This window comes from Halyomorpha halys, unplaced genomic scaffold (assembly GCF_000696795.3).
Source record: "Halyomorpha halys isolate HHAL.00 unplaced genomic scaffold, Hhal_1.1 Scaffold2834.1, whole genome shotgun sequence".
Taxonomy (NCBI): Eukaryota; Metazoa; Arthropoda; class Insecta; order Hemiptera; family Pentatomidae; genus Halyomorpha; species Halyomorpha halys.
This window is the reverse complement of record NW_027114587.1, coordinates 3,403-14,253: the sequence shown is the minus strand read 5'-3', so window position 1 is coordinate 14,253 and position 10,851 is coordinate 3,403. Positions and strand designations below refer to the sequence as shown.

Sequence of the window (10,851 nt, the reverse complement as noted above, 5' to 3'; positions counted from 1 at the left end):
TTGGTATGAATAGCAAAAAAATTGTTTTTTTAAGCAAGAATACCTATTTAATAATATGTAACAATTCATTCATGTTACCAGTATAATCAGATTTGTAACATTTAACCTGAACAAACACCAGTTTGATAAAGATCTGTGAAGTCTATATCAGATTAGATACAGGCCATATATTTCTTTACATAATTCCTAAATGGTTTCCAATTATAATTTTATTGATAGGATTAAGTATTTTTTAAGTTGAACTATAAATTTTAATTACATTTGTCCATGAAATGAGTTTAATTCAAATATTTCCCGAATTAAATTGGGATTTAATTGTAATTTTAATGGTATTGTTGGTATAAATGGGGTGGATTATATATAATGGATTTAAAATAAATTAAGCATGATGAAATAGGGAGATAAACCTCTATTATTAAAATGAATTATAACACAACCTATGTGTTTTATAATATGTGGCATAGCCAAATGTGTTTACAATAAGAGTTAGTTTGATTAGTATTAAATTTTGATTATTGATTTGAGCTTATGCCAATGATCAATTATTACTTTCATTGTCTTATAAATGAAAAGATTAATTTAAACTTAAAGTAATATGGTAAATGAATATTGTGCATCAGGAATTTTATTTAAAAAGTAGCAAAACTTTAGGTTCTTTTTTTTCTTCCAACGTGAGAAACCTTACACTTGCCTACGTTACTTGAGTTGTAATACTTATCTTTCAACAGATAATTTAATATAATGTCCAATTCATTACGGTGAAGAGGGCTCCATCAATGGTTTATTCAAGAAAAGGAAACCCCCTAAGGGAAGTGTAACGAGACTAAAATCTGCTTCATAATTTAGAAGACCAAATTTCAAAGAAAGCGCGAAAGCCTTTATAATTGTCAATTCTTTATGAGAAGTTATTGGGAAAATTATTTTCTCAAAACGGGAAGAAAGGGAAAGGAGGGGGTTCTTTGAATAATATAATGAAGAAGCTAGTTCTTTGCAGGTAGTCTCCAAAAAGCCTTTGGCTCGCTCCTCTTAATGGAAGCTCTAATGCATTCATTCTCTGTTTTATAAACTTTCTGTTATAATAATATTTCAATATCGTTTAATCTTTTATTCACAGCCCTATGAAGAATAAAAGAAATCTAAAATTGAGTTCGATACTTCGTATCTAGAAAGTTAAATAAAGCCTCTATATATTTAACAGCTCTCAGAAATAAAACATTATTGGAATTAGGTTTTACTGGAAGTTAGGAATTGTTAAAAGCGAACTTGTAACTTGTGTATATAATTTCTTCCTTAATCTGCTGTCTCAATTAGATTTCCACAAAGCTATAAATGGTATAATTATATTATTTTTTTTTTAGAATTTTAAAAAAGAAGTTCATCCATTCTTCAATATTAACGACTCAACATATGTCTCGGTATTATTATTTATTTTTACGACCACTTTTCAACCCAAAATTAGCTGTCAACTTTATGTAACTTTGACTTGATTATTGTATAGCCTTTTTCTTTCAAATCGTCTTCTTTCATAATAAATATATCAGATGAAAAATAATTTTATCACGGGACGTCGCGCCACCTAAAAATAGTTACACTGTACATTTGAGTGCCAATTGTTTGGTATATAATGGTTCCATAATTAAATATAAAACAATCAGAATGATAACGAATATAAAAAAAAAAAAAAAACAAAGTGCTGAAGTTTCAAGCATTACATTTATAAATACTCAAAACATAAAGTAAACAAACCAAAATTGACATTGTGATATTGAAAGAAATTAATAAATGAAAATATATACATATATATGTCCTGTTTATTTCAGAGTTGTCATTTTGTATGTCTTTATCATGAAAGGCTGATATAGTGAGTGCAGATATAACCCTTGTTTACTGACAGTGATTCATTTTTACAATAATTTTAATGTACTGCGTACGAAATTCTCAGTAGTTATTACAGTTTTGTATAATAATTTTTTTCACTTATTTTTAATATATTTTTACAAATAAATAATTTATTTGTATTTTTCTCTAATTATTGAAATTTTTTATATATTAAATAAATCGTTGTAGAAATTCATATTCTCGTAAAATCATTAATCTAAATATGCTCAAAAGAATTGTTACTGAAATGTGATTTAACTCGGAATACGTCTTTAATGAATATTTTTTTTTAAAAATAGCTTAATGCTGTTATTTATTATACGGAAATCTGGATTTTAAGTCAATGAAATTTAACAACAGATAAATTATTTACTTGTTATGAAAAAACGACATTCCATCAACGTATAATTCTGCTAACGAATAGTTTCCTCCAAACGTCTACTGGTTAAGATATAGGCGTACGATAGTTGCAGAAGAGAGATACGGCCTTCTTATCTCTGGATTTCACCTAAGCTTTCGCGTACGTGTCGGCCAACTGAAGGAGCTCTCTGTAATGCAATCCGATCAGAAGTTACATTAGCAGATCTTTCGTCATACATTTTTGCGAAAACTTTTCGACCGCACTGGCGTAGATTGGTTATTGATACCAATTCTATTCGCTGATTTCATGGTGCTAGTCGTCTCAATGCAGTATCCGGAGCCAGTGCCCAGCGCCAGCGCTTAATTAGCGTAATTAGGCGCCAGCGCCTAATTACGATGGGTCCTCACTCTAGCACAAGAGGAATTGGTAACCATTATAAATACCCCGAAGAAGAGTGGTAAGAAGGGTGGATTCAACTAATATTAGTGCAATTATGTCCTTCCAGAGTGGAAGGAATAGCATTCTTTCGGAAACTTTCATTGAAACACGAAAACCAAAGGATTTCAAAATCCTCTACTTTACAATAGACAGGCCTATCATACTTTCAATTCTGGTTAGGGAGAGGCTGAAGCTTACCTGGCAAAAGCATCTTGGGTTAACTAGCGAACGTGGCCGAGGATACAAAAGCCATTATTTATTCGGTTCAACTGCACCGTGCAAAGCACTTCTACTGTGAAGCCTTTACATAACAACGCATAAGTAGCTGCAAAGCAACCGGAACTTGATTTCTTGGTAGATAGTCGGAGGCACTAAGCTTCAAAGGGGAAAGGACAGTGCCACCACTGAAGCTAACCAGCTTCCCTCTGTGAAGTAGTTTATAGACCGGTGGGACATCAAATCCTTTAAGGAGCTTAATTAAGGGCTGCAATGACCCCCTCTTCCGTGATATCACTGCTACACTAACATTAATATCTAGGTGGTGGCAAGGCACCGTCTCCTAGATCCAATTTCAAGGCGAAGGAAGGTATTCAATTCTGCAAACTGAATCCGATTATTTGAGAACGATCCTCCCCAAACCTAAGTGAAAATGGCAGCAGAGCTACAGTTCTTCCTGAATAAAAGAAACTATAAACAGCTGTGCATAGCTTCCTTTACTAAATACTTGTGTAGCATGAAAAGTTATGTATACAGGTATTATTGTAAATTAAATTCAATCTCCAAGCTTATTAATAGATTAAGTAGAATAAAAAAAAAATTATTTAATCACGTTAGAGACACAAAAATATTTAAATAGAAAATTATAGTCCGCATCCCCCGGCCAGTTAAAAAATTCGAGTTGGAACAGACCTTTTATTGATGTTATTGGTCATAATACTATATCACACGCAATGACTTCAATTACTTTATGTTGAGTATTACTTTTTTTATAATATTAAGTATTATTTTTCTTAAAATCGTTGGCTAGATCTATATTACCACTCTTATTTCATGAATTGTATGAAATTGTTTTCAAACAGGAAAAAATATTTGTCCTCTTATCTCCTGAAGTATATTATATATTGTTTTCATGGTTACTAGTAAAAAAGTGAGATGTTTAATGATTTCAAATATTAAAATTATAGGCACATTTGAAATTAATGTTTTTAAAAAACCGATATTTAAACGCTGTAAGACTATTTCAATGAGGGTAAGATCTATGTGATATCAAAAACTCCTAATTTTACAATCATTTAATCGTCAGAGACTTTCTTTTTTTTTTAAACCAAAATCTTAAAACCATTTCAAATTGATTATATACATTGGCACTTGGGGTTATTCACAATTTTTCATAATTGCAATATTTCAATTTATTTCATATATAATAATATATTATATTTTATATATAATAAAGTGAAAGTAATAAATGAGTATTCGATTTTGTGCTTTACTTATTTATTTATTTTTATTATTATTTATTAACAAAGTAATTAATTACTTTTAAATTAAACTTAATAACTGAATGCTTATCGTCGATTAATTTAATGAAATGGTTTGTTAATTATTATGAATTTTCTTGTTTCGAAAAAAAAATATATACTTCTATAACGATATATATTCATTTCTATAGGAATAAAGGAAAGAAGATAAAATTGTAGGTATTATCTATATGCATGGCATGCACAATTCTGAGGGGCCCTTCCACCGATATCCTCAAGAATAAAATTTTCTCGGAACAGGGTTTAGAAAGGTTACAGAAAACATAAAATAATGTAAGATACAGTGAAGATATGAGAAGACTCGCTTCGGAAAAGGTCTCTTATTTGAATATTATTGAGCTGGTGTGTGGAGCTTCTCTGCCATAGCTAAGTCAGGGTTCAGGTTTTAGAGACTATAGCTAAGCCTCTTGTATTATTCACACCTGAAATTCTTACTAAGGGCGCTTTTATCCTTTTATTGACTGCATTCACCAACCCATTTGGTGGCTTTTTAGGGCGACGTTCGTGCTCTCGGCTCTTCCCCAAGATCGAAAGGAGTCCAGAATCTCTTTTCATCGAAAAAAGGAACGATTTTTTATTTATTCTTTGGAGAATGCTCCCTTTTGAACTTTGAATCTTTCTTGGAATGCTTAATATGTTATTCAGAAATCAGATGTGAGTTGGAAGAAATTTATTCATTCCCTACTTTCGAAAGCTCAAGATTTCTTGAAATGAATTGTTTATAGTCTAACAAAAAATATCCATATTCTATCTAGATAAATGCCGATATGTATCGAGGTATTAACAATTATTAATATTATAAAAATCTGCCATATGCCTTGTCATACCTGCGCCGGGTATGTCAACAAAGGGCACTTCGCAGTTCGCAGGTGGTGAAAAGGTCCTTGCTGAACAAATTTATAAAAATCAGGTATTGCCTAATGGCTTTGTTGGTAGGCAGGTCAATTATAAACAACACATGCACCAAAAACCTTTTTTAAGTGTACCACCCCATGTAACGTATTTTTTTTGGGTGTGGCTGATGATAGCCAAAGTGATATAACATTCCGAAAAGGTTACGCCTCTATGAGTGAGGGGTTTGGTCAGGCGAGAAAAGCAAACAGAGAGTACAGAAGACAGAAGAAAGAAAAGGAGCTAGAAAAGAGCATGGACTTGGAGAAGTCCTAAGAAGAGCTCTTCAGAAATGGAACTCCAGGACTTAGATGAAACCCATGTTTACGAAAACACGACACCAATGGCGAAGAGACCTTATTGAAGAGTTTTGTCCTCTTCTTCTCCGGTACAGGTCACGATGGCTTCTTTACTGGTACTAACCGCTTTGTTTTGGGGACCAAAATGGCTTCCCAGACTTCTTACCGCATATCTTTGCCACTAGATGGCATCATGAATGTCTGTTCGGAAGTTAGGGGGCGCCTTACGTAAACACCCTTTATAGTTTATTTACTATCATATTGCACAATGCCACCCCTCATTATATTATATAATTAATGGTAACGATATTTTATAAATATAAAGATATTTAACTGGTAACTAGAAAACACATAAAAAGCAAAAAAGGAAAAGAATCCATATTAATAGTTTTACAGGACCCAATATAAATTAATTAAATAACTTATTTTGGATAGTTGCCTTCAGCGATTATCCTGGTAGCCCAACTAAATATCGAGACAGATACATACAATTATATTCTAATTCAATTTACTTTCTTTTGATTTGGTAGACTAGAATAGAGAGAATATTGACAGACACAATATAGCTTAATTTTAACCATGCTAATTGGTTTAAACGATGGTACATACACACCGGATCGGCCCACTAATTGATTCAAATACTAACCCAACAGTATTGGACTATACAACAGTGACAAGCGTGCACATGACAGTTTGACTGTTCCATCCCTGTTCAAATGCAAACTATCGGATGGATGATATTTAAGATTGGTAAGAAACACAGCACTGAGAGGTAAGACCTTGCAATAAATATTTTTTAACAACTACCATACTCTAAAACTGTATTTATTGTTTGAAATTTCTTAGTATAAATCTATTAATTAAAAAAAAATCTAATCGTTTCCTTTCATAAGTCTTCAAACCAAACCACATTTTAGATTACATTCTTTTTGTTTTCTCTCTTTTTTTTTTTTTTAGCATGCTGCAAATTAGATTGTTTGGAACTTATATTCGTATGTATAAATCATTTTGTCGTTACTTCATTACAGCTAAAATTTGGTAGTCTAATTTAATTAAATTGGAGCGTAACATAATAGCAATGTAAAATAAAGAAATTGAATAATGGTTCAGTCAGGTTTTAATTAATCACGAAAATTTCTAATTCTTGCATCACTCTTATGAACATATTCATCTTGTTTGTATTCGAACAGAATCTTGTTTTTCTCACCCTTCTATTCATTTTATTATCTCAAAACAAAACCAATATACAAAAATAAGAATATGTAAAGATGGATAGGACAGAGCACCCAACAGAAACCAAAATTGTTAATCGTTTGAGTGTTTCAGAATCTTGTTGTTTAGATGGTTCTGTCATTTATAACGGGAGAAACCGAGCTTATAAAAATAATGAATTTAACATAAAATTTCAAATAAATCTTTTGAAATGTTAATTTATTAGATTTTTTTTTAATAAAAAGTTAATATTAAGAAGTAACTTTTATAGGAAGTGATAATTATTTCTTACTTTAGTAGAAATAAGTGAATGTCAAATTATAGGTATTTCCTGGGTAATCAAATCCACGAAAGTTGGTAACTCAATAAACCACAACTCGCCATGTTTTAAACCACCTAATGTAAGTTTTAAATGGTGAAGTAAGATTTTCCGGAAATGATTGACGTCTCCCTCTGAATTTGGTAGAAAGAGAAAATAAGTTAGGTGACTTAAATAATCCAGTCTGAGAAAGACTAATCTTCCTTCAAATGAGATTTTTAAATTCTACTTTTATTCTTTTTCATTAGGCGTTAATTGATTTCTTTTCATTCAAGATACTACTGTTGTGGTATTATATGTTTGTATGTAATTTATGATTAGACTGAATAATACTACTAAAATTGAGATGTGGGATTGGGCAGAATAACGACACCACTTCAGGAGAACAAAAAGAACAACTGACTTCATTTATTGTTTTATTGTTTATTATCTCATTGAAAGAAAATATGAGAACTTGACGAAATTAACAAAACACAATTTGGAACTTCTTATCTTATTCTCCGCATGATGATGAAACGAAAATGAATCAAAAATATTACGTTAAAAAAATACAAGGGGATACAAAGGGAAGGGTAGAGAAGAGGGAATAGACGCATTAGAAGCCAATGTTAACAGGGTTGATGGGAGCCTTCCTGCCCTGCCACCTAGCAGGAAGGGGGATGAAGTGAAAGAATGGAATATTGGGTTGAAGGAACCGGTAAGGTTATCAAAACCGTAATATGTCTTCATTTAATGTCTTGTACTATTTCCAGCCGTCGTTTGGTATGTATGTGTACCACGTTTCGTCTCTCGAGTAATGTTCCTATACAAATCATCTGTACTATATTGTTCTGATAATGCTGAAGGGACTTAGGGATTGTAGGTCTGAGTATTACTTTGTATATCAGTAGGATGTGTTCCAGTGACAGCCTTGAAGAGTCTAGTAGGTGTCTGAGTTGGTTGGACGTTGACTTTACAACCTTACTAGCTCAATGTGTACACTGAAAGAGAGGTGTGACTTCAATTTCATGCCGTGGTAAGTGAGATGTCCCTTGACTTGTATTGTTTGTTTGTTTAGTTTTGTTTCTCTGTTTAGAGTTTTCTTATATGAGAAAGTGACAGCGTCAATTTCGAATATGGATAAGGATTAGTTTCTCAGATATTTTTGAGATATGAATAGAAGGCTGGTGGACCGGTAATCTTCCGGAACCACTGGTCATTTTCTAGGTTTTAGGAGTGGAACGACAATAGCATGTTTCTATTCCACTGGGAAATATCTGGGCGTGAGCAGGGTTGTAGATGTTAAGGAGAAACATGGGCCTTTCGCGGGAGTTGTTTAAGTAGGATATACGGAATGTTGTCCTTTCCAGATGATTGGTCTTCTTTTGTATTTCTCAGTGCTCTAGTTAGTACATTATACATTGAGAATAAATTTGATACAAAAAGATGTTTTGTAAGTTTTCAGACCGGAGGCAATGATAATAGACAGAGTCAATATTCTGTTATTATGCGTTCGACCTTGTGTATATAGACCGAGTTTTGTTGATTAATATGTACATAGCTTATCTTATGAGCAACATCACATAATCACATGCACATTAGAACCAACCTTCAAGCTCCATATAAGCAACCAAGTAAACTGTAATCTTCTTCAATTAATGTAATAAAACCAGATTTGCAACTAACCAACTAACATATATTGTAATCACTTTGCTCAAATCTTAAAACAAATTGTGTCAGAAAACTTTAATGAGAATAGAGGTTATTTCATTTTAAAACCATATGATATCAAGTTATTTAAATACAGTCCACTCCATTATTACCAGTAAACTATCAGTAATACCTTAATTTGAACCAGCTAACCAGTATAATAATTAATTTGGGTAATATCCCCCAATTTTGACTCCGGGGAATACCTGAATTAAACAAATAGTATTAATCCTTATGTTGCCAATAGTTTTTATACAGTTAGGGATAAAAGGCCATATATGTATTCTATCTAATCCATCTCCTAAACAAAGCGTTTGCAGACATACCATCACTTTGAACAACATTTAATATGAATCTCAATGTTTACTTACATTTAATTAATAAAGTAGTTAGAACAAATAAATGGGTTTTATGTATTTCATATGACGTAAATAATTCATAACAATAAAACCTTTAGGTGTGAATATGTCATACACAAAGCGTTTGCGGACATACCTTCAGAGGAAATTTTTTCTATTTTTGAGGTCCTTAGTTCATATTTTCACTTAACCCTGAAACAATCTATATAGTGATAATTATATATCGAAATTTTATGTGAAGTTTGTTTTTGTCGTCGTTCCTTGTTAGTGTCAGTTTATCTTTTAGTTTTTTTCTGTCAGCGTCAAACATATAATTCTTAACAAGTGATCTTTTGTGTATACTGGTATTTATTTGTTCGAAGTTCATGTTATTTATTTATTTTCTTTTTGTCATAAGGGAATATCTTGAAGGAATAATGAAGTCTGTTAGTTTTATTTTAGTTTAATATTTTTACTCCATACACTAGGAGACGGGAGCTCCTCTGCTGCAGCTATTGTATACTCTAATTGTATAGTGAAGAGAGTTACATAAATACTAAATACAGGCTAGTTACTATGTTGCTAACTTTTAGTTTTTATTTATAAAATCGAATATTGATAGTAATTACTAATTGTAAATACACAAGCAATCGCTATCAGAATGTTTTTTGGTGGATCCAGCATATTTTTATTTTTCATAAATTACACTCGATGTCAAGTCCACAGGCCTCTAATTTTAGTTTCTGTAAAGTATTTGACTGAGAGATAGTTTTATTACAACTGAAATAGCCAAGGTGGTGCCATCTATTGGCCCAATGGCCAACTAACATCAGTGACACCTACCAATGAAGAACAGGTGCCAACCGTCATCTCATTGAACTAATCCCGAACAAGACGAAACCTGCAGAAACTGCAGGGGACTCTGGCTCTTAAGTCACAAGCATAGGCAAAGGAAATCCATCATGAAGCTTACTTTATTTCTTTCTTATATTGTCGCATTGATCGTATTAGAGTGACAAAATTTATTGCGTATAATAAATATATCTAAAATGAAAGATTAGATCAATGATGGACTGTAGCAATTATGAGTCGTATTTAAATTGGATCTACTAATCACTATGATAATATCAATCTAGCTATCATATTAATTTTTAATATTTTAATGTTAGTTTCTTATTGCCAAGCAATGGTTTGTGACCATATATGTAATTTATTGTTGTATATTTTGTATTTTTTCTATTCTTGTAATTAGCCTTAATATTTTTATTTTAATATAAACAATGTTTCGGAGGAGCCAATAATAATGGATTTCTTGACTTTAATCAATTAAATGAATAAATGGATATGTAATAATCTTGCAAACATTTAAAATATTATCATATTCCACAATTTGTTATTTGAATGCCAAGGATTATATTAATTCAAAATAAATATTTTTGATAAAAAGGAGCACATTTCTAAAATTTTTTTCTATGTATTGTTAAACTGCAGATTAATAATTCTCATTTTTAGAGTTTTACCTACCGAGAACAGGTACCCAATGACAAGATCAGCATCTTCGGGTATTTCCAGTGAGTTTTTCCTCAAAATATCGGTGCTAACCCAACGGCAGTCGAAATAGCTTCTCACTGAACTGTCATCTTGAATTCTGAAAGCAAAATATTATTAAATTACAAACATATTACATATATACAAACATATATATAGGTATAGTACTATACTTTTGCAGAAGAAATAACGTTAAAATCATTATCTAATAACATATAAATAAATCGATCTTCATTAGCTCAGATTTGATCTTGTGGTGTCGGCGTGTTATAAGGAGGGCGTTGTTGGGACATAATACTATTTATAACGAAGCTTTTCAACATAACCAGTCTTTAATCCA

The 10,851-nt window shown here is 31.6% G+C and overlaps 1 protein-coding gene across 1 annotated transcript in view; it reads right to left on the bottom strand.

Moving 5' to 3' along the window:
- The window catches only part of LOC106691724 (wnt inhibitory factor 1), a 97,980-nt gene extending 87,364 nt beyond the window's left edge, over positions 1–10,616 (bottom strand). Inside the window, exon 1 of the mRNA XM_014437580.2 lies at positions 10,488–10,616. The gene's annotated coding sequence lies outside the window, so the exon portion shown is untranslated. The remainder of the gene's footprint in view (positions 1–10,487) is intronic.
- Between the last annotated feature and the right edge of the window lie 235 nt (positions 10,617–10,851).